Here is a 24,862-nt window from a genome sequence, read left to right on the forward strand (position 1 = left end):
GAGCAGAAGTGGCCTGTCCCGACTTAGCTCAGATAGTCATCGCACTGGAAGTATCACGTCCAATGAAGTGACGTTACCTGTGCGGGTGGAGGCCCTACACCAATCTTCACAGTCGCAGCAATATAGGAAATGCAAGGCTTTCTCCAGAGACAAACAGACGCCATTAGGAGAGGTCGAGTTTGAAGAGTGGAAGGATCATGCTGAACAAGTACTGCCAGAATGGACCTGCACTGATGCGGTGAGGAGGCAGCGAATCATTGAGGGCCTGCGGCCGCCCGCATCCCACATAGTGCATTGCTACAGAGATGACCATCTGGAGGCTGATGCTCACGGGATAATACATGCACTCACCAAAGCCTACGGAACACCGGTGGACTCGTTCTCCTTGATGGCCAAATTCCATGCTCTTGTCCAGAAGGAGGGAGAAATGGTGCCTGACTTTCTTCGGCGACTTCACTTGGATCTCTGGACTCTGGTAAAGAGGAAAGTCATGCAGAAGTCCAATTCTGATGGAGTTCAAACCACACAGTTCCTGAGGGGACTCCTATCATTACACCCTGTAGCTGTAAGAGTCAGTGGGGGCCTCGTGCCGGGTCAAGCCTTGTCCTTTGATGAACTTATGGATCGAGTACAGGCTCATGAAACTGTGCTGTTAGGTCGGGATTCGAGCCCAGCTAAGAAAGCGGGGATCACCTCCAAGGAAACCAAGAAAGGAGAGGCTAGAGCGAGGCCAGCCACAGAAGCGAGTCGAGAGAAGGAGGACCATGAGGGGTGTGAGGTCGATGCTGAAGACTCTACATCAGGAAGAACCTCTCCTGCTCTTAGGAACCAGTCTGCTAGGAGTATTGTCCAGTGTTTCCACTGCGGCAAGATGGGCCACATCTCCCCCTTCTGTCCAGTCAAAAAGAAGGTGACCATCGGGACTGCAAAATCCATGCTGTGCACCACCTTGACAGCTGAACCCGCTCCTGTGTCAGAAGAGGCTGCGACCCCAGAGTCCACTGGAGTGCCGGTACCACCCCAGATGGGTGGCCGCATCGGACCCGCGGCCATTGTAAAGGTCGTCATTGAAGGCATTTACGTGTCAGCATTACTGGATACTGGTTCACAGGTAACCATTGTATATCGATCATTCTATGATCAACACCTTCACCGGTTGCCCCTGCTGTCTGCAGACACTATGAGGTTGCGAGGGTTGAGCCATGAAGATTACCCTATTGATGGAGTGGTACAGGTTCGTCTGGATATTCCACAGCTGAATACCGGCAAGCATCATCCGATGGAAGTGGAAGTGTTGGTGTGCCCTGAACCACAAGAACACCCCAGTGCTCCTATAATCATGGGAACCAATACCGACATAGTACAGGAAGTGATCCGTATGTACTTACAGGAGACAGGCGAAGTACCGTTAGTGGCGCTAGCAGCATATCCTGTGTTGCAGGAAGAATGTTGTAGGATAGCTGCCCAAGAAGAGCATGGGGTCCTGTACAATATTGATTATGGATTGACTGAGATTCCACCAGGGGGAGGAAAGATGATGAGTGCCACCTGTTGCTATCCAGAAAGAAAATAGACAGATTGGCTGTTCTCACCGGAAAGTACTGGGAAGACGACCAACAGCACAGATACAAGCTGTTAGCCTCGGTGCAGGAATGGCCGTCTAAAATACCGAATAGAGTACGGGTGTATGTACAGAACATTTCTTCCTATCCCATGACTATTGACTACGGCAGCAGTTGGGCAGAATATATCCTGTCACTCCGGTGGAGAAGATGGAAGCTAGATCACAGGCAGCTACCATATTCACTGTCGCCCCTCAACTGGAGTTTGATTTTGGAGACTCTCCCTTGATGACAGAATGGAAGTAGAGGTTGCAGACAAGGTTGGAAACCAGACGAGGGGTATTCTCCATCAGTGATATGGATGTGGGATGTAGCCGCAGTGCTCAGCATACCATACGGCTTAGTGACACGACTCCCTTCCGAGAAAGTTCCCGTCGCATTGCCACGAGGGATGTGGAAGATGTGAGAAAGCTACTACAAGAAATGGAGGCAGCCAGCATTGTCATGGGATCTCGTAGCCCATAAGCATCGCCTATCGTGGTGGTGCGAAAGCCGTACTTACCCGTTCTTCTATGTGTGGACTTTAGAACCTTGAATAATCGTACTGTACCAGATCAGTATACCCTTCCGCAGATTGAAGACCTCCTACACTGGCGACACACTTTATTCGAGCTTGGCTAGTCCCACGAATTCGGGTATACCCTGGTGTATTGAGGTTTGTGACTGTTTTCTGCCCGAGTGCATTGAGTTATTTTCCAAGCAGGGATTGAAGTATTTTATTCCCGCTGGCTGCAATACTGCACAGTATATATATATATACTGCATTACAATTCATGAATTTATGCCATCTGGTAGACACGCGAAGCATTGCAGCCTATTAAATCCTAATCATTATCATTTAACAGATCAGCCGCCCGTCAGCCAGGCATGAACCCAGGCTGGGAAGGCAAACTCAACGGGGCTTGTCAGAGGTGAGGAGCAGCGCATTCCAGGTATCTGCCAGGTACATACCGGGTATTTGCTCGAATAAAGTGTGTCGGTGCAGTAAATGCCCTGTCGGGGAAAAAGTGGTTTAGTGTGTTGGATCTGAGGTCGGGGTACTACCAAGTGCCAATGAACTCCGAAGATCAGGAGAAGACTGCTTTCGTTTGCCCGTTAGGGTTTTATCAATTCATGCGTATGCCTCAAGGGATATGCGGTGCTCCTTTCAGCGTCTAATGGAAAAGACAATTTGGGGATATGAACCCCAGGGAATGCTTAGTGTATCTGGAGGATATTATAGTGTTCGGGAAGACGCAGGAGGAGCATGAAGAAAGGCTGATAAAAGTGCTGGATCGACTCAGTGCCGAAGGACTCAAGCTGTCAATTGATAAGTGTCGGTTCTGCCGCACCTCGGTGACCTACGTGGGTCACATTGTCTCTGCAGAGGGAATATCTACTGACCCCGGGAAGATAGAAGTAGTGGTGAACTGGCCGCGACCCAATAACGTCATGGAATTATGTTCGTTCCTGGGGTTCTGCGAGTACTACCGAAGGTTTGTGGAAGGCTACTCATGCAAAGCGAAGATTCTTAACAACCTTCTCAAAATCTACCCCGAGGACACGGGGCGTAAAGCCACTTCCGCTCAAGCACCCTTCGGGGACAGGTGGACTTCTGCATGCGAACAGGCATTTCTGGGGTTGAAGATGAATTTAACACAGGCTCCGGTGTTGGTGTATGCAGATTTGGATCGACCGTATATATTCTGCATGTGGATGCCAGTTTTAACTTTTTGGGAGCGATGCTGCACCAGAAATATGATACCGGACTTCGACCGGTGGCTTGTCAGTCGGAGTCTAACGCCCAGTGAACAGAACTATCCTGTACATATGTTGGAGTTTCTAGCCCTCAAATGGGCTATTGCGGACAAGCTGCATGACTACATGTATGGTGTCACCTTTGAGGTCAGGACTGATAACAATCCTTTGACATACATCAACACATCTGCAAAGTTGGATGCTACCGGCCACCGCTGGCTAGCTGCACTTGCAAATTATCAATTCACCCTTAAATACAAGCCTGGGCCTATGAACATTGGTGCTGATGCCCTATCTTGACGACCAGGACTAAATCCTACTCAGGATGAGGGTATTTGGGAAGAGATTCCGGGACCCGGAGTACGGGCCTTGTGCTCTGTAGCAGCGGTGGTGCAAGACCAAGTAGCCTTTTCTGAATTGAGGATAGTGGATTCATTAGGGTGTCAATCAAAGGCTATTCCAGGGGCGTACCGCCATCCAGAAGGAATGAACATCACTCCAGATAGATTATTGCCTGGAAAGATTTGGTACATCAAATTCATGACTCTGGTAGGAATAGTTCGTCAAGCTCTACAACAAGATAACCCTTCATTGCTCAAACGGGCCCCTAAAGAAATGGTAGCCCTGTTAATGAAAGAAATGGACAAGTTCGAGCTGGATAACTGTCTATTGTATAGGGTAGTACCGTATCATAACCATCCAGATAGACGTCAGTTGTTTCTACCCAAGATACTGCAACCCATGGTCCTCCGAGCATTACATGATGATCACAGTCATCTCAGCATTGACAAAACATTTGGGTTACTTCGTGATCGATTTTTTTTGGCTAAAATGAGTCTGTGGAGCTATACTGTAGGCGGTGTAACCGCTGTATACAACGGAAAACGTTACCCACCCGGGCTGCGCCCATGGCCCATTTGAAAAGCTGAGGACCTATGGACCTGGTGTGTATGGATTTTCTTTGCATCGAACCTGACACCCGAGGTATCGGAAATGTACTGGTGATCACAGATCACTACACCAGATATGCCCAAGCCTTTCCTACTGTAGCCCTTTTTCTGAACCCTCCCAAAGGAACTACTGGTCGCTGTACAACACCTGCGGCTCCAGGAGATCTGAGCCTCCGCTAGCTGGGAGCCTGTGGTAACACTTACACATTTCCTTAGCGCAGCGCCTCCACTTACCCAGGATCCCGTGTGTGAGATTCCCCTGGGCAAGAAACATACAACACCTTATGATAACCAATACCTTTTACTTAAGAACATACACACATATATCAACAATAGAATAACAGGTGTCCCTCTACAGAGGAGACACTAATAACCAAGGCGTCTCACCAAACACTTCCCCCAACACCGAGTGATCCCACCCAGTGTCCATAGGATCCCCACCCAATGTTCCGCACTCTTGCAGAGAGAGAATATGGGTGACTGTGCAGTCACTATTAAGCTAAGGGCCCGTTGGTGCACTTGTGGATGTAAAGTACCTGCCGAGCACTCCAGTACTCGGATCAGCAACTGCTTCACAAAGGATCCGTCGCTCGGTGATTCCGTCTGATCCCAAACGGGTTCTTTGCACGAGGACCGCCAAGGGCGATCTCACCCTGGATATAGTCTCTGTGGGCCCCGACTTGAGCCCGAACCTCTTCACAGGAACCGCAGTGTCCGCTGTGTCCCTATCTGTCACTGGCACTACGTGACACGGTCCCTAACCTAGGGCCTGTCCCTGTAGCACCACAAACTGGGGAGTGAGGACCTATCTGGGACCTAAGGGGTTAATAGCCTGCTCCGCTCCCCTAACTCTTCCCAGTCCTGACTCTAGCTAATACTAACAGCGCCTGCAGCAAACACACTGCACACACAAAGTCAACCTGCAGCAACCCACTGCACACGCTGCATACACTGTGCCTACTTGTCAGCGCTCACAGCACTACCAGCCGTGACACTGACAAACCTGCACACTCTCATACCTAAGGGCAGAGTCCCTCACCTAGGGGCTGTCCCTCAGTACCACCCACTACCCTGGTGGGGATTGGGGCCTGCCTGGGACTTGGGGATCCTTACCTGGTGCAGGAGCCACTTGCTCCTTACACCCTTCCCCTTCCTGCTCCCAGCTCCAACTGCCAAACGTGGTCCCCGCAACATTGTAGCCTTCCTCCATAAGGAGAAGCTGCAAAATCCTATTTGCTGGCTGGCTGCACGTGATGTGGGTGAAAGGGCAATCCCCAGAGGCTGCTGGGAATTGTAGTCCACTCAGGACCTCTTTAGCATTGGGACCGCGTGCGCTACCCTTACTGCGCCTGCGCGACCAATGCGCACGCTCGCGCAACCTGTCATGGCGGCCCCCGCTAGTCGGGTACGCCGCAGAGACTCTGGGGACTCGGAGCTCTCCCTGCTCCGGCCCCCACCTTTGCGTTGTGCTGGCGGGTCTGTCGTTGCCTCCGGCGGCACCCGCGATCGCTCGGCACACTACAGAGGGGGTCTCTGGAGGCAAAATAAGACCAGGGCTACATTCTCCCCCTCGCAGAATCCCAACGACCTCGCTTGGGTAGCAACCATGCAACAGGGGATTATATAATGAAAAATGCATTGCAAACAATACAGCACACACAACATGCATTTGTTCACCGGTACCCAACATACTCACGTGGATACCCGAGGCCAGCTGAGTCTCAGAGTGGAGTGCCCCTAACTGATTGGGTGAGGGTATCCCACCTTGACTCCTGTGGGTCTTTTGGAACTCAAGATCAGGTGTTACAGTCTCTACCGCTAAACCATCGCCTCCCCCTCGCAGAAAAAATAGTAAGGGGTCCTGGGTATTGACCCTTGCCGGATCCTCCGATTTTGTCTCGCGGGAGACAGGGAGGTTCAGTCTCTTGCCTCGGTCCACCACATGGTGAATGGAGCGCTCCTTTTTGGGCTTAAAGGAGGCAACTTTCCCTGAATCCTTATTCACACAGTCTTTGTCCCTACAAACTGGCGAAACTTCCACGGGGAAGCGAGCAATGGACAATGTCTCTCTCCTCACCATCTCGGGTTCACCCGGCATGGGGTAAAGGGTACATACCTTACCACTGCCGTGATTCACGGTGGACAACAGATCCTCGGGAACACTGTCAGTTCCCACCGTGGCTGTCTCGGGACCTGTCCTCAGCACTTCTGGGGCAGTCCACTTACATGCTGGAACTTCGGGAGCGTTGGATCCCAGTCCTGGGACCACTTGGGTTGGAGCGGACGGGCTCACACTCAGATCAGGAGCGGTTATCTTCACCTGGACGATAGGCGGTAGGTACGGGTCCACTCGCACCACTGGACAGCTATCTTCTAAGGGGGACACCTCCGCCAGGACGCGATGACGAGGTGAGCCCATCGCCCGGGTGACCCTACCTTCGGAGCCGCCAGGCTCCGCGATCACCGGGGAGCTCACACCCGACACCCCTGGGGCAGTCAACTCACCCTTGTCGTAGTCACCAGGTACTGATCCCAAGCCTGGGACCGCTGGTACCTCGGTGGTAGGCTGGACTAGCCGTTGCAGGGCACACGGGCCCACAGCAGGGTCCGCAGCATCTGGATACACCTCCTCTAGGGCACACGGACCCACAGCAGGCTCTGTATCAGCTGAGATAGTTGACTCGGTGACTTCACTAGGGTGGTCCGCCGGCAGGCGCATCACCACGAGTGGTTGGTCGCTGGAATCACTAAAAGAAGATGGGGGTATAGACACCTTACCCTGTGATTCCAGAATCGGCGGCTCTGGGCTCTGTGGTTCCTGCTCAGGAACCGTGTCTGGAACCGGCATCTGGGGCTCCAACATCTGTGACTCTGCCTTTGGTGGCTCCGGCTCGGGACCTGAGTCTAGAATGTCCATCTGGGCACACGGCCCCTCCACAACCTCCATAGCTGAGGTAGGTGAACTAGCAGCGGCGTTGACCACCGGGGTAGAGACATCAGGTGCCTCTTTCTCCACGGGTTCCGCCATCAGAGGTTTCTGCTCCACCACTGGGACGTCCCCTTTGAGAGGGTCTGGAACCGTGTCTGCAACATGGGTCTAGACACACGGGTCCCCTGAGGCCTCTGGAATTAGGACAGACTGATTTACCAGCATAACTCACTTTAGTAGAGAGGTCAGGCTCCTCCTCTTCTTTCTCGGCTGGGTCCGTAGGCTGGAGTATAATAGGCTTTAAGAAACGTGAACCGCAGCAGTCACATTCGAGCTCCCACGCCAGTGCGCCTCTAGAACAGTCACAGGTGGGGCTAAAACACTGTATACACGGTTCTCCGTCCACCTCGGTTGTCTTGCAGTCTATCAGGAACTGGGACGTGTCGACTCCCTTGGCATGGGCTTCCTGAATGCAGGGGCACACTAGCACAAAGCCATCTATTCCTGGCGCTTGCCAGGACACATAGACTGCCAGGTTACACCCTAATGTGTATCTCATTCTCGGGGGAAGAATAATCCGTTTCCGCAACAGTGTCCTCCTCTTCCTCTGGAGGTTCTTTAGGCTGCGGCAGTCGGGGTTTCAGGAACTGCGCCTCACAGTCAGGACACTTGGGCCCTCGGGTCAATTCACCGACGGGGCAATCACATTCGCTCAGGCAGCAGTGCATGCATTCTTCCCCATCTACCACTGTCGTCGTGAGCGCTACGGCTAACATAGGTGACCCGTCCGTCCAGCCACCAGTCACCTTCCAGTCTATTAACGCACACGGGCATACTACCATTGGCAAGACTAAATGTGGGGACCGTATGACTCTATACAGCCAGGGGTGTGTTTCTCTGCATCTCGTACTTTCCTTAGGGAGAACAGACATCGCTGATTGCTGCTCACTGTGCTCCCTCCTATTGTGGGGGCGGGGCTCGGGTTTTCCCGCCAGTCCTGGATAGATGTTTGCAACATTTTCCCGCGCGGGCGGGAAGTCAGCACATGGCCTCTTCCGCCTTGAGGGCTTCCTCATGGCGGAACAAAAATAGCACAATTTAGAAAAAAAATTACCGGGCACCCCAGGTCTGATATCTCAGCAGCGCCTCCAAATGTAGCCCTTTTTCTGAACCCTCCCAAAGGAACTACTGGTCGCTGTACAACAACTGCGGTTCCAGGAGATCTGAGCCTCCGCTAGCTGGGAGCCTGGGGTAACACTTACACATTTCCTTAGCGCAGCGCCTCCACTTACCCAGGATCCCGGGTGTGAGATTCCCCTGGGCAAGAAACATACAACACCTTATGATAACCAATACCTTTTACTTAAGAATATACACACATATATCAACAATAGAATAACAGGTGTCCCTCTACAGAGGAGACACTAATAACCAAGGCGTCTCACCAAACGCTTCCCCCAACACCGAGTGATCCCACCCAGTGTCCATAGGATCCCCACCCAATGTTCCGCACTCTTGCAGAGAGAGAATATGGGTGACTGCGCAGTCACTATTAAGCTAAGGGCCCGTTGGTGCACTTGTGGATGTAAAGTACCTGCCGAGCACTTCAGTACTCGGATCAGCAACTGCTTCACAAAGGATCCGTCGCTTGGTGATTCCGTCTGATCCCAAACGGGTTCTTTGCACGAGGACCGCCAAGGGCGATCTCACCCTGGATATAGTCTCTGTGGGCCCTGACTTGAGCCCGAACCTCTTCACAGGAACCGCAGCGTCCGCTGTGTCCCTATCTATCACTGGCACTACGTGACACGGTCCCTAACCTAGGGCCTGTCCCTGTAGCACCACAAACTGGGGAGTGAGGACCTATCTGGGACCTAAGGGGTTAATAGCCTGCTCCGCTCCCCTAACTCTTCCCAGTCCTGACTCTAGCTAATACTAACAGCGCCTGCAGCAAACACACTGCACACACACAGTCAACCTGCAGCAACCCACTGCACACGCTGCATACACTGTGCCTACTTGTCAGCGCTCACAGCACTACCAGCCGTGACACTGACAAACCTGCACACTCTCACACCTAAGGGCAGAGTCCCTCACCTAGGGGCTGTCCCTCAGTACCACCCACTACCCTGGTGGGGATTGGGGCCTTCCTGGGACTTGGGGATCCTTACCTGGTGCAGGAGCCACTTGCTCCTTACACCCTTCCTTCCCCTTCCTGCTCCCAGCTCCAACTGCCAAACGTGGTCCCCGCAACATTGTAGCATTCCTCCACAGGAGAAGCTGCAAAACCCTATTTGCTGGCTGGCTGCATGTGATGTGGGTGAAAGGGCAATCCCCAGAGGCTGCTGGGAATTGTAGTCCACTCAGGACCTCTTTAGCATTGGGACCGCGTGCGCTACCCTTACTGCGCCTGCGCGACCAATGCGCACGCTCGCGCAACCTGTCATGGCGGCCCCCGCTAGCCGAGTACGCCGCAGAGACTCTGGGGACTCGGAGCGCTCCCTGCTCCGGCCCCCACCTTTGCGTTGTGCCAGCGGGTCCGTCGTTGCCTGCGGCGGCACCCGCGATCGCTCGGCACACTACAGAGGGGGTCTCTGGAGGCAAAATAAGACCGGGGCTACACTACTAAAAACCAATGGGCCGTGACTGTGGCTAAAGTCTTATGGGAGAAGTACTTCCTTCATTATGGGCTACCAAATCGATTACTTTCAAAGTTCCGGCCTTGATCCGAATGCAATCTTATACGAGAATTGCTTAAGTTGCTGAGTATCACCAAGTCTCGGACGACACCTTATCACCCAGAAGGGGACGCTATGCCGGAACGGTTCAACAGAACACTGCTTGACATGCTTGGTACCCTGAAGGGCTCACAGAAGACTGAATGGAGTAAGCATGTAGAGACGTTGGTGCATGCTTATAATTGTACTCGCCATGAGTCCACTGGATATACGCCTTATTTTCTGATGTTTGGACGAGAAGCTCGGTTACCAGTGGATGTACGTCTGTGGATATCTACCGATGGGGTATCCAACAGGATGCATTTCAAGTATGTGCAAAGGCTAGAAGACAGTTTGCAGCAGGCATATAAATTAGCAGAAAAAGCCTCGGCTCAATTAAATGCGAATAATAAGAGACGCTACGATCATAAAGTGCAGCATAAGGAAATTCGTCCAGGGGATGCTGTCCTTCTTCGTGTAACGCCTGTATGCCCACAGACCTGGCCAGTCCCCAGTACTGAGGTGGGTAAGGGTATAACACGCACCCACAGCAGTGAGGGCGTGCCCGGAGTGTGGTAGTTGCGTTGCCGGGCCTGGTGAGTAAGGGTTAACGTTATACTTGCTGAGTCTGGGATGCCAGAGGTCGGAAGGTAATGTCCAAGTGCCAGAGTTCAGGGGTTGGAGAGAGCAGCATAGTAATGTCCGAAAGCCAGGGTTCAAGGGCAGGAGAAGGCAGCGTAGTCAAGTCCAAAGCAGAGTTCAAGTTAAAACCAAAGGAATCCAAACAGGGGCAGGGACAGGAACCAGAGCTGAAACAGACAAGGGAGCTAGACATAGACACTGCACACACAGGAGCTACAGGAAAGCTATGCGGAGCAAGGACAGAGAGGAAGGAGTGGGGTTATATGGGAAGAAGGACCAATAGGGGTGAGGGGAGGAGCAGAGGTTTGAGTGGGTAATTGCAGAGATAGGTCTGTGAGAGCAGGGGAGGAGACAGGGAGGTAATCTAAGGTAATAGCCTGCAACCGACGGGGGGCGGAGCCAGTGCCTGGGTACGGCTGGTAACTAGAGCGGGTGCGTGCGCCTTCTGTAACCTTGTTATGTGCGTGCACCAGAGCGTGGGGGAAGCATCGCAGAGGAGGCACTCGGCATGAGAGACAGAGGGGAAGGAGGAGCGGAGGAACCAGGTAGGGAAAGGGCAGGGATGACGGAGGCACGCCGAGGGGCACGTGTACCTCGATAGGGAACTAGTGATCGGGAGCGCGCACGCTCGGTGAGGAGACCGCGTGTGTGCGCAGAACGTGTGCCTGGGTCTGCGGGCCGTGCCATGGAGGAATGGTTCAGGGAGGGGGATAGAGATTGGGGACATAGGGGAGTGGGACGGCTAGCCTCCGTCGGACCTGGGGTGACGGGGACACGCTGGGAAGCGCGAGTCCCCCGATCCGTTACACTTCGCAATCTGGGCATCCCCGGAAAGCATAAACTGGCCGACCGTTGGAGAGATGGTGTATATGAAGTGGAGTCGCAGATGCCTGGCCTCCCGGTATACCATAACAAAGACTCAGAAGGCCGGGTAAAGGTGTGGCATAGAAATCACCTACTCCCTATACCTCAAGTAGGAGACGAAGATTTGGAAATACCAGCTGCTTCTCTAGATGGGGAGCCAAATGTTACAGAGGTTGGCCCAGAGACTGTAGATAATACCACCTCTGAGGACTCTATGGAGGGAACCTCTCAAAGGGGCCTCTGACCGCTGGGGCATCTCCCGAAGGAGCTACGGGTAAAGGGCCCCATGGTCAAACACCAAATAAGCTGATTCCAGTGAGCCAGTCTTTAGACCTACAGAGCCCATGCTTTGTGCCTCAAAGAGACTGTGTTGAAACATTGAGCCCCTCAAGGGAAGAGACTGAGTTGCAAACCGAGATTAGTTACTCTCCAGAGGGAGTAACTGAAGAACAGATGCGCAGAAGCCAAAGAGTTGGTCAACCTCCCATGAGAATGACATGATCAATTCGGGGCACCCCATTATGAGGCTCAGCATTGGGCTCGCAGTAGAGTGAGATCTGTGATTGGAATGTTCAATGAAATGTATAATCTTATGTAGAGTATACAGTGATAATTTATATTTCCACATATGCTTTTTTATTGTGTAACTGTGTGACATTGGTTTACGTTCCCAAGCGGGGGGGGACATTGGAATCCACCAGGGGGAGAGTGTAGTGTGTTCCCCTGGTCCCCCTTTCTTGTACCTCCGCTGCGGGTGCTGTAGGGACAAGCGGCAGGACAGCTGGCACTTCATGAAGGTGGGGGTTGAGCAGGCAGCGTTCGGGTGCTTCAGAGGCTCCGCGGCGGCCCGACAAGCACAGGGCGCCACCATGTTGGATCGTTGCGCATGCGCCGTATAGATGTGCTGTGGGGAGCTCCTGGAAGGTCGCTCATGCGCAGGATAAGCGTGCGAACGGCTGGCCAATAGGTAGGAGGCTCTGAGCCGGAACTACAACTCCCATGAGCCTCAGTAAGGTCAGAGGGGGCTCAGGAGCCAATAGAATGTGAGGATTGCTGAGAGGCAGGAAAGGGAAGCTGGCTGGAGAGACCATGCTAGCCAGTGAGCCCTGGGATAGCAAGGGAAGAGGAGGTGTGTGTTGCAGGGGGTCAGTGACTCACTGCATAGGCCAGAGATTCCCCTTAGGCCCCAGTGCAGGTCCTGAGTCACCACCAGCTTGTGGTACTGCAGGGAACGGCCACAGACAGGGACAGCATACCCTTTACTGAGATTACCAGACAGGGACACAGTATCTTCTTGCGCTGCTGAGCGATCAGTGGTTTGGGATCAAGCTGCTGGATTCAAGTAAAGACTCGTCGGAGACTATGCTGGATCGGCGGATCCTTTGCAAAGTACAGTTACCGGCTGCTGGAGTGGCCGGAAGGTATTATAATAAGTGCGAGGTAGGTAAGAAAAATAGGGTGCTCAGACCCAGGGTGATTCCATCCAGTTCAAAGGACAATAAGTCATTAACCCTGGAGATACCAGTGGGAGTGGGTAGGCAACTGTAGACTTGTAAGTAATAAATGACAGCCGTCAAAACTTAGCCATAAGAGTCTAATAAGTCACTCCTTGATAAAGGACCCGTAGGTCCGAAACGCGTAGGAGGTTTTTGTCTTTGTCCCCCAAGGGGGTATACCTGTCTCCTTGCATGCACAAATAAAGAACAGCGTTTTTACTCCACACCTGGCTCCCTGGCTGTGCGCCATTCTTCTTTTCTTCTATTATAATAAGTGCACCAAAACCGGTACCTGCAGGCGCTGATCCCGCCTTGGGGGAGGGTTCTTTGGGGACACTGAGGGCTGAGTGACCAAGGGACTGGTCCAGTACATTGGACACGGTGTGGGGTACACGCGGTGGTGGGAAAGGGACGTTACTCCAGGGCGGACTGTGGCAAAGCCACAGGTATCATATTATTGCATTGCCATATATGCATGCATGGTGGTTATATATATATATTATATATGTTCATGTTCTGCATTCACTTAATAGTAAAAGGTTACAACGTTGTGGAATATTACTGTTATTCTTGTCGCACGGCCCTGAGGAAAGTCTCCCTGTGGGACCGAAACGTTGGCATTCGTGTAACAGTGTGTTTTTAATACATCACTTTTGGATTACTCCTTGCTGTATGCTGTCTCTTTTATTGGTTCAGGGACTGGTAACTATGCTGTTTATTTCTATGGGACAGGCACCTGCCTTATGCTCTGCATCAGTGTGCTGACTGGCTCTGCTAACTATATATATATATATATATATATATATATATATACACAGTGTTCGACAATTCATTATAACTACACGCCCGTGGCAGGTGGATTTTGGCCGCTGGCGAGTAGTTGCTGCGGCTCTATGAATTCCCCTGCTCGCGCCCATTTTTTTTTTTTTTTAATAAATAAATTATCCCCCTCCCTTATTGGGTTAATGCGGGGAAGAGGGCCGGCAGGAAGTGCTGGGTTAGCCCCCTTTCCCCGATCTCCTCTCCCTCCTGATCTCCTCCCCTCCCTGCCCTGGGGTGTCCGCCACCTGGGATGCGGGAGATGGGGGAGGGTTGTGTTGCGCGGCTGTGCACGTGGGTGGGGTGGTTGTGGTTCCCGCTCCCATGCGCTCCCCTCCTGTGCGGCCCCCTCCCGTGTGCTGCCCCCTCCCGTGTGCTGCCCCCTCCCTTGTGCTGCCCCCTCCCGTGTGCTCTCCCCTCCCGTGTGCTGCCCCCTCCCGTGTGCTGCCCCCTCCCGTGTGCTGCCCCCTCCCGTGTGCTGCCCCCTCCCTTGTGCTGCCCCCTCCCTTGTGCTGCCCCCTCCCGTGTGCTGCCCCCTCCCGTGTGCTGCCCCCTCCCGTGTGCTGCCCCCTCCCGTGTGCTGCCCCCCTCCCGTGTGCTGCCCCCCTCCCGTGTGCTGCCCCCTCCCGTGTGCTGCCATCACGTATACGAGTTCTAATAATATCCTTAGATGGGGTATATATTTATCCCCTAAATCGGATCACGTGAGTGATTTTCAATTAAGTAAAATATATTTACAATCTTTATATGGCACGTATTATGTATATAGGGCCATTGAATAAAACTAAAACTTCAATTCAGGTCAGTTCTAATGTGTTACTATGGTCTAGATGTGCCTGCTAAATGTTTAATTAATTATATGCCAGCTTATTAAATATCAGCCAATCGGTCAATGGAGGTATGTTTAAATACCCAGGGTGGGGATAAGGTAACCATAGCAGCCCCTGACGAAGCCTGAGTGGAGAAACGCGTAGGGCCAGCGTGATTGGAGCAGGGAGAGTGACGCCGAGAGACTGTTTTTCCAGTGTGAGTCGAACGGAGCATTGGCAGTGAATTACCCAGAGGGAAATCTCGCGAGAGCCGTACAACACCGGATCACCTGATGCGGAAGCACTTGCCGGTGTGAGGAGGTCTGGAAGACGGCGTTCTATACCACGAGTGTGAGAGACTCGCAAAAACACTCTCTACTGCCCGTTTTTAACTCATAGAATGTGAGTTAAATACCATTGTTTTTTACCCTTAGATGTTTTATTAAAAGGTTTTACACATATGTTTCTCCTTTTATTCCCTACCCATCCCCTTATACGAGATCCATATCAAGGTATAGTCTGCTAAAACAGACTCAACGTGACTGCTGTAAGGAGCCTTCAGGATAAGCCCTTCCCAAGATCCAGGAGCCAAGAAACAGACGAACTACAGGAGCTGAGTTCGAGAGTCCCAAAGTGGATTAAAGGCCTTTATTGATCTTACTAGTGTAAGTGCATATCTTACCGATTTCTAATCTGTTTGTATTGATATACTGCCCTATGATTTTTTCCTCTTTTTTCCTTTCTCTTCCCCTGCACGTGTGCGCCTAGGTCACTCTTTGCTATATATATATATATATATATATATATATATATATATATATATATATATATATATATATAGTTATACGTTACCGTTCCAAGGATTGGTAAACAAGAGACAGCACTCAATGTTGAAGATCAAAGTGTATTAGTGAAAGCAAAAATACATCCAGAAACCCAACGTTTCGGTCCTACAGAATGGGACCTTCCTCATCCCCCTGAGGAAGGTCCCATTCTGTAGGACCGAAACGTTGGGTTTCTGGATGTATTTTTGCTTTCACTAATACACTTTGATCTTCAACATTGAGTGCTGTCTCTTGTTTACCAATCCTTGGAACGGTAACGTATAACTACATTCTCTATATGGGACGTGCACCTGTGGCTTAACAGCACCTATTGGAGTGCCAACTGCCTTATCTGACTATATATATATATATATATATATATATAAATATAAGGAAAAAAAGCGCCAAATCCTAGTGCATTACTGTGCAAAATAGATATATTTAATTCCCAAAAATCTCAATAAAAATGAACTCACAAACATAAAACAATTAAAAGCATTGTATGCGTAATACTCATGCTCCTAGGACCAGGAAACGCTGCTTTGCTGCTGTAGTCCCTCCGTGACTCCACTGGAACAGATTGCTGCCTCCGTTGTTCACTGCCTGCAGGAACTGACGTATCAGGCACTCCACGATGGTCTCTCCCCCGGTATACACCAAACAGTTGATCTTTAGTTCCCACCGGGGACGGTTGAAGTCGCGGACCAGCGGGTGACGTCACGGGAACAGTTCTAATTACCGGACCGGTATAGATACTCAGCAGTTCAATGGCAAGCGTTGCAAAGTCCACTGCACACCTTCCCTACGCGTTTCATCTGATTTACAGACTTCTTCAGGGGATGGACTCTGGGTGTGTGGTGTCTCATATTATATACCTCCCAAATCCAATTAGCTTAATTAGTTAAAAGGCAAAAAACAATGTGTTGGCAATTTAAATTGTACGTGGAACCGATTGAATACACATGTGAACACCTAATGTTGCATCCACATCACTAAATACTTGCCAGCACAAAGAAATATATATACAATACTGATGAATACCAGTTATACTATAAAATTATTAAAACAAATATATAGTTGATGTCCTTGTCTATGTTATTTTGTTGTTATTATATGGACTACAAGGGTGTATCTAGAGATATCAAGAGAATATACTGTAGTTGCCAACACCTCAATATGAATGATATTTAGCAACAGTTATACATTTCATATGTTAAACAAAAAATTATTATTATTATTCTTATAAAACAGAAATTATTTCATAATCAATGTCCTTATTTGTTTTAGTTAAACATACTATAAGGGTACATCTCAAGATATCCTAAATGCCCCAATGAACAGAAGAGTTAGATATTTATTCAATACAATATAAATGTGGCTTAAAGAGGGTAGATCAATTAATGAACAAGAAAGAGCATAATAGTCTCTTAGATACCAATTGATTTTTATCTTGGTACATTATTTAAATTTTACTTAGTATTATCATGGATAAAGATTGAAACCATAATCCCTTATGAGTGGTTTTACTCTTAATATTGCAGAACCATTTGTGATATTAAATGAGTGTTAATCAGTGTCCCATAAGATGGAGGTTAAAGTATCTTTATGTTTATGTATATAAATCCAATTTGGACTATAAAATAGAATAGAACCAGCGTGGAAAAGAGCAGCATTGAACTCCATAAAGAATGTAGTATGGAGTTGAGAAATATATTAGGAAGTTTAGACCGGGCATGTATCCTAGGTCACTTGAATCGTCAGCCCAGTAAGATTGCATGGTTCAGCTTACTCCCAACACTCCTCGATGGGGGGGGGGGGGGAGGGGGGAAGGGGGGGGGGGGAGGGGGGAAAGGGGGGGGGGAAATGTGATGGTGAAAAAATGGAAATCTATGTGTATGTGATACGTGAAATAACAAATATAAATAAATATTAATAATGTGTCCTAGTATGGCACTGTGTTATATGTATATGTATGTGCTATCAATAATATAAACCCTTAACTAAATGTTTATGTGCTATCATAAATTATTAACACCATAATGGGTGAATTATATTAATAATCACCTATGTCAGGCGATCACGAAGGGAACATGTGACCATGTTCAACCCAGACCTCCGTGGTCACCAGACTTGTAATGGTACCTATCCTACAGTAACAAGGTGCAAAAAGAAAAAAGGCAAAGAAAAAGGCAAAGAAAAAACAGGAGAAAAAAATCCGTCCCAAAAAAATAGACAGAGGTCAGATTAGATGACTGTGCTGACATCAATACAATCATTTAGGCCTTCTGGACTCAATGTATTTAATTCGTAGATCCAGTATGTTTCTCTCAGATTGAGCAATTTGTGCCTGTCTCCACTCAGAGGTGTAGAATTTATAGCCTCAACCCCCATGATTACTAATGAGGACGGATCTTTATTGTGCTTCAATTCGTAATGTCTGGATAAACTATGTGTTTTTAACCCATGAATTATATTACGTCGATGTTCCAGGAATCGTATACATAGGGCCCTTTTGGTTCTTGTCTATCCAGTTTACCAACTTGTTTAAAAGTTTCTAGGACCTTATGGTGATTGTAACCTTTGTCCACAAACTTTTTTACAAAAGTGTCCACAAATGCATACCTACATTACAAGAGCAACCACTACCACAAATGGTTGGAGAACGTCCCCAGGGGCCAATTTCTCAGAATCAGGAGGAATTGTCCTCTTGATTCGGACTACTTGGCCCAGGGGGACGCTCTTGTAAAAAAGTTTGTGGACAAAGGTTACAATCACCATAAGGTCCTAGAAACTTTTAAACAAGTTGGTAAACTGGATAGACAAGAACTTTTAGACCAGTCAAAAGGCAATATAATTACAAAAAGAAAAAATAAAAATAGGCAGACAAGGGACAAGAATGGGATCACTGTCCCTCAATTTATTACACAATTCAATTGTTCTTCACAAAAAATTAAAAATATATTAAACAAACACTGGGGAATTTTGCTTAATGATCCAATCATAGGCAAAAATCTACCACCCAAAATACCGGTGATATTTCAGAAGGCCAGAAATATAAAATCAATCGTGGCACCCAGTAGACTGAGAAAATTCAAAAATGCTGTACAAACAAATAAGAACGTTAAAAATGGTAATTTCCTGTGCAATCGCTCAAGATGCCTTACATGCAAACACTTAAAAAAGACTGAGAGTGTCACATCCCACTCAAATGGATCTGTACATCAAATAAAAGGCCATATCAACTGTCTGTCCACTCACATTGTATACGCGATTACATGCCCCTGTGGGCTTCAGTATATTGGTAGAACCAAAAGGGCCCTATGTATACGATTCCTGGAACATCGACGTAATATAATTCATGGGTTAAAAACACATAGTTTATCCAGACATTACGAATTGAAGCACAATAAAGATCCGTCCTCATTAGTAATCATGGGGGTTGAGGCTATAAATTCTACACCTCTGAGTGGAGACAGGCACAAATTGCTCAATCTGAGAGAAACATACTGGATCTACGAATTAAATACATTGAGTCCAGAAGGCCTAAATGATTGTATTGATGTCAGCACAGTCATCTAATCTGACCTCTGTCTATTTTTTTGGGACGGATTTTTTTCTCCTGTTTTTTCTTTGCCTTTTTCTTTGCCTTTTTTCTTTTTGCACCTTGTTACTGTAGGATAGGTACCATTACAAGTCTGGTGACCACGGAGGTCTGGGTTGAACATGGTCACATGTTCCCTTCGTGATCGCCTGACATAGGTGATTATTAATATAATTCACCCATTATGGTGTTAATAATTTATGATAGCACATAAACATTTAGTTAAGGGTTTATATTATTGATAGCACATACATATACATATAACACAGTGCCATACTAGGACACATTATTAATATTTATTTATATTTGTTATTTCACGTATCACATACACATAGATTTCCATTTTTTCACCATCACATTTTCCCCCCCTTTCCCCCCTCTATTCCCCCCCCTTCCCCCCTCCCCCCTCCCCCCCCCCATCGAGGAGTGTTGGGAGTAAGCTGAACCATGCAATCTTACTGGGCTGACGATTCAAGTGACCTAGGATACATGCCCGGTCTAAACTTCCTAATATATTTCTCAACTCCATACTACATTCTTTATGGAGTTCAATGCTGCTCTTTTCCACGCTGGTTCTATTCTATTTTATAGTCCAAATTGGATTTATATACATAAACATAAAGATACTTTAACCTCCATCTTATGGGACACTGATTAACACTCATTTAATATCACAAATGGTTCTGCAATATTAAGAGTAAACCCACTCATAAGGGATTATGGTTTCAATCTTTATCCATGATAATACTAAGTAAAATTTAAATAATGTACCAAGATAAAAATCAATTGGTATCTAAGAGACTATTATGCTCTTTCTTGTTCATTAATTGATCTACCCTCTTTAAGCCACATTTATATTATATTGAATAAATATCTAACTCTTCTGTTCATTGGGGCATTTAGGATATCTTGAGATGTACCCTTATAGTATGTTTAACTAAAACAAATAAGGACATTGATTATGAAATTATTTCTGTTTTATAAGAATAATAATAATAATTTTTTGTTTAACATATGAAATGTATAACTGTTGCTAAATATCATTCATATTGAGGTGTTGGCAACTACAGTATATTCTCTTGATATCTCTAGATACACCCTTGTAGTCCATATAATAACAACAAAATAACATAGACAAGGACATCAACTATATATTTGTTTTAATAATTTTATAGTATAACTGGTATTCATCAGTATTGTATATATATTTCTTTGTGCTGGCAAGTATTTAGTGATGTGGATGCAACATTAGGTGTTCACATGTGTATTCAATCGGTTCCACGTACAATTTAAATTGCCAACACATTGTTTTTTGCCTTTTAACTAATTAAGCTAATTGGATTTGGGAGGTATATAATATGAGACACCACACACCCAGAGTCCATCCCCTGAAGAAGTCTGTAAATCAGATGAAACGCGTAGGGAAGGTGTGCAGTGGACTTTGCAACGCTTGCCATTGAACTGCTGAGTATCTATACCGGTCCGGTAATTAGAACTGTTCCCGTGACGTCACCCGCTGGTCCGCGACTTCAACCGTCCCCGGTGGGAACTAAAGATCAACTGTTTGGTGTATACCGGGGGAGAGACCATCGTGGAGTGCCTGATACGTCAGTTCCTGCAGGCAGTGAACAACGGAGGCAGCAATCTGTTCCAGTGGAGTCACGGAGGGACTACAGCAGCAAAGCAGCGTTTCCTGGTCCTAGGAGCATGAGTATTACTCATACAATGCTTTTAATTGTTTTATGTTTGTGAGTTCATTTTTATTGAGATTTTTGGGAATTAAATATATCTATTTTGCACAGTAATGCACTAGGATTTGGCGCTTTTTTTCTTATATTTTTCTATGCAGGTGGAGAGGGAGGTCGTTGTGCCCTTTTAAGAAGCTGCCTGTTGGTCCTAATAGTGCCACTGTCACTCCCCAAATATTGGACTTATTTGTTGGACTCTAGAGGACTATCTGCATTGAGCAGATTAAGGCAAAGTTCACAGCACCACACAAAAAATTTTTTTTGTATAATTATATGTTTTTAGCTTTTTTATATTGGACATTCACAGTGCATTTTTGGTATATTAATTAATTTCATTATTTAGGATATATTGCATTGGTATATCATTATATCAATTCATTAATATCATGTTGATGTATTTATGATTTATTACCGGTTTAATTAATTTTATATATCCTATACTTCTGGCGTTCCACACACGAGCGCAGACCCCTATTGTATATATATATATATATATATATATATATATATATACATACAGTGTTCGACAATTCATTATAACTACACGCCAGTGGCAGGTGGATTTTGGCCGCTGGCGAGTAGTTGCTGCGGCTCTATGAATTCCCCTGCTCGCGCCAATTTTTTATTTTTTTTTAATAAATAAATAATCCCCCTCCCTGATTGGGTTAAAGCGGGGAAGAGGGCCGGCAGGCAGTGCTGGGTTAGCCCCCTTTCCCTGATCTCCTCTCCCTCCTGATCTCCTCCCCTCCCTGCCCTGGGGTGTCCGCCACCTGGGATGCGGGAGATGGGGGAGGGTTGTGTTGCGCGGCTGTGCACGTGGCTGGGGTGGTTGTGGTTCCCGCTCCCGTGCGGCCCCCTCCCGTGTGCTGCCCCCTCTCGTGTGCTTCCCGCTCCCGTGTGCTGCTTCCTCCCGTGTGCTGCCCCCTCCCGTGTGCTGCCCCCTCCCGTGTGCTGCCCCCTCCCGTGTGCTCTCCCCTCCCGTGTGCTCTCCCCTCCCGTGTGCTGCCCCCTCCCGTGTGCTGCCCCCTCCCGTGTGCTGCCCCCTCCCGTGTGCTGCCCTTTCCCGTGTGCTGCCCTTTCCCGTGTGCTGCCCCCTCCCGTGTGCTGCCCCCTCCCGTGTGCTGCCCCCTCCCGTGCGCTGCCCCCTCCCGTGCGCTGCCCCCTCCCGAGTGCTGCCCCCTCCCGTGTGCTGCTTCCTCCCGTGTGCTGCCTCCTCCCGTGTGCTGCCCCCTCCCGTGTGCTGCCCTTTCCCGTGTGCTGCCCTTTCCCGTGTGCTGCTCCCTCCCGTGTGCTGCTCCCTCCCGTGTGCTGCCTCCTCCCGTGTGCTGCCTCCTCCCATGTGCTGCCCCCTCCCGTGTGCTGCTTCCTCCCATGTGCTGCTTCCTCCCGTGTGCTGCCCCCTCCCGTGTGCTGCCCTTTCCCGTGTGCTGCCCTTTCCCGTGTGCTGCCCCCTCCCGTGTGCTGCTTCCTCCCGTGTGCTGCCCCCTCCCGTGTGCTGCCCCCTCCCGTGTGCTGCCCCCTCCCGTGTGCTGCCTCCTCCCGTGTGCTTCCCCCTCCCGTGTGCTGCTTCCTCCCGTGTGCTGCCTCCTCCCGTGTGTTGCCCTTTCCCGTGTGCTGCTCCCTCCCGTGTGCTGCCCCCTCCCGTGTGCTGCTTCCTCCCGTGTGCTGCCCCCTCCCGTGTGCTGCTTCCTCCCGTGTGCTGCCTCCTCCCATGTGCTGCTTCCTCCCGTTTGGCCCGCTCCAGTGGTTGCACGGGGTGGGAGGCTTCCCCCGTCCCCCTCCACAAACGCGACCAAGAGCCGGGAGCAAGATGGCCGACACTGCTCCGTGAGGGAGGGTGAGGTGCCTGTGTTCCTCCGGAGCTTACACCGGCTCAGGGGAACCCCGAGGAGAGGCATTATCTGCTCCGGAGATACGTGTGTATGAAAGCAGGCACTCGATCTTAATCAGCAAGTTAATTTAATGTGCCTAAGAAACCAAGGTTTCGGCAGTGCAATACTGCCTTTTACAAGGTGAGGGCTACAGAATGATACAGACAAAACTCATATATTGTAATGCTTGTGCACACCACGAACAAGGCGGGATCCCGGTACTGAGGTGTGAAAGTATAGAACTGCGCACCCACAGCAGCGGAGGCACGCCTGGAGGGTGGATAGTCAAGATCGCCGGGTCTGGGTCGGAGAGAGTGGGTAGGCCTTGATACTTGCCGAGGTCGTAGGGAGGTGCCAGGAGAGTAGTCAGAGTCCGGAGTGCGTGTTCAGGGGTTGGAGCCAGGTTAGTTCGATAGCTGTAGTCAGGGATGGAGAAGAGCGGATGGTCAGAGGCAAGCCGGGGTCGGTAATCCAGAGAGAAGTCCGAAAATCAAGCCGGGTCGGTACACCGGAAAAACAAGCAACAAGGTTAATGCGCATCTGGAACAAAGCAGGGACGTGGAAACACAAGGCTACCATGAACTATGCTCAGCCAAAGAGGAAGTGACACAGCTGAGCATATATAGCAACCAGAGTCCAATGATACAAGGGGGTGGAACAGAGGAGCGGCCTCTTTGGAGGCAGAGATAGGTCGAGAGATGCAGGAAACAGGTGAAAGAGGTATTACAGTACGCAGCTGGGAAGCGGTGCACGAGCGTCACGTGTGCGTGCTGCGCGGGGCGGCCGTGCATCACAAGCGGAGGAGCAAAGCCAAGCTCCGTGGGAGCCTTGAAAGCTCTCTGTTTGTGCACGCGTCCTGTATGGTGCCGGGAGACTGTACAGCAGGAGGCAAGGAGGAAGCACACCGCGGGGGACACGCTCTCTGATTTCTTGCAGCAGGAGGCTGTACAGCAGGAGGCAAGGAGGAAGCACGCCGCGGGGGACGTGCTCTCTGATTTCTTGCTGCAGGATTCTTTGCAGCAGGAGGCAAGGAGGAAGCACACCGCGGGAACATGCTCCCCGATTCCTTACATATATATATATATATATATATACCCTGGTGTACTCACCCCTCCGCGCTCAGATCTGCACACTCCATGCCATTTTAAAGGCCGATAGCCACCATCCGCCTTCCCTTATTAATGCTTTAACCTCAGAAAGTGCAGGTCTCTAATATTACCAGCAGAGAGGATAAGATAAACCTGCTATTGGGGATCTCCGTAACAGATTCTTAGCTAGGGAATATCCCCCTGTGGTACTAGACAGGGCCCTTGCCAAAGAGGTAAATGCCACAAAGAAAAATAATAAGGATAGACTTATATTTACCACAACTTATAATCAAGCAGGTGGATTTATCAGATATACAATTATGAAGCATTGGCACCTCTTACAAAATGATGACATTTCATCTGAAGTTTGCTGTACACAACCTATGATCGCGTTTAAGAGAGGGAGAAATCTGGCTGATACCCTTATAAACGCTGACAATGAAGGCAACTATAAAACTCCTCATTTCTTAGAGGGAGGCAGACCGGGTAACTTCAGATGCATGAAACTGCTCGGTCTGTAATAGCCTTGTCACTGGTAATAAGTTCTGTCATCGCAGTAGTGGAAAATAAATAAAAATTAGAAACAGAATTACATGCAGATCGGAGTACGTGGTGTACATCATTAAATGTCCCTGTGGTCTTATTTATGTAGGGAAAACAACAAGAATGTTAAAAATAAGATTAATAGAACATAAAAGTGAAATTCGGAAAGGTACAAGGTATCCTTGTGTGACATTGTGTGGAACATAGGCACAATGTGGCATCCCTTAGAATCATGGGGATTGGGTCTGTAGCACCCAGACAAGGGACTCCTGACAGGGAGACTTTTCTGCTCAAGCGTTAAGCCTATTGGATACACACCTTGAACAGCAGCAATTGTGTAGGTCTAAAATGACCAGCAAAACCTGAGATGTTTCCGTAATTGGTAGAAGACAAGATTATCTCCTACCAATCTGCAGGAAACATGGCCGTGGACTTATCCTGGACTCCGAATCCCTCTGTAGGGTGAATGTCACGAGAGACCAATGCTTTTAACTCCTTAATTACCCGGATCCTTTGAGCAAAGCAAGAGATAAAATAAATTGTAATTTATTTACACAATGAACATACACAGCTTTATTTACAATTACAGCAAAAAAATACAC

The sequence above is a fragment of the Ascaphus truei genome, chromosome 3 (genome assembly GCF_040206685.1).
Source record: "Ascaphus truei isolate aAscTru1 chromosome 3, aAscTru1.hap1, whole genome shotgun sequence".
NCBI lineage: Eukaryota > Metazoa > Chordata > Amphibia > Anura > Ascaphidae > Ascaphus > Ascaphus truei.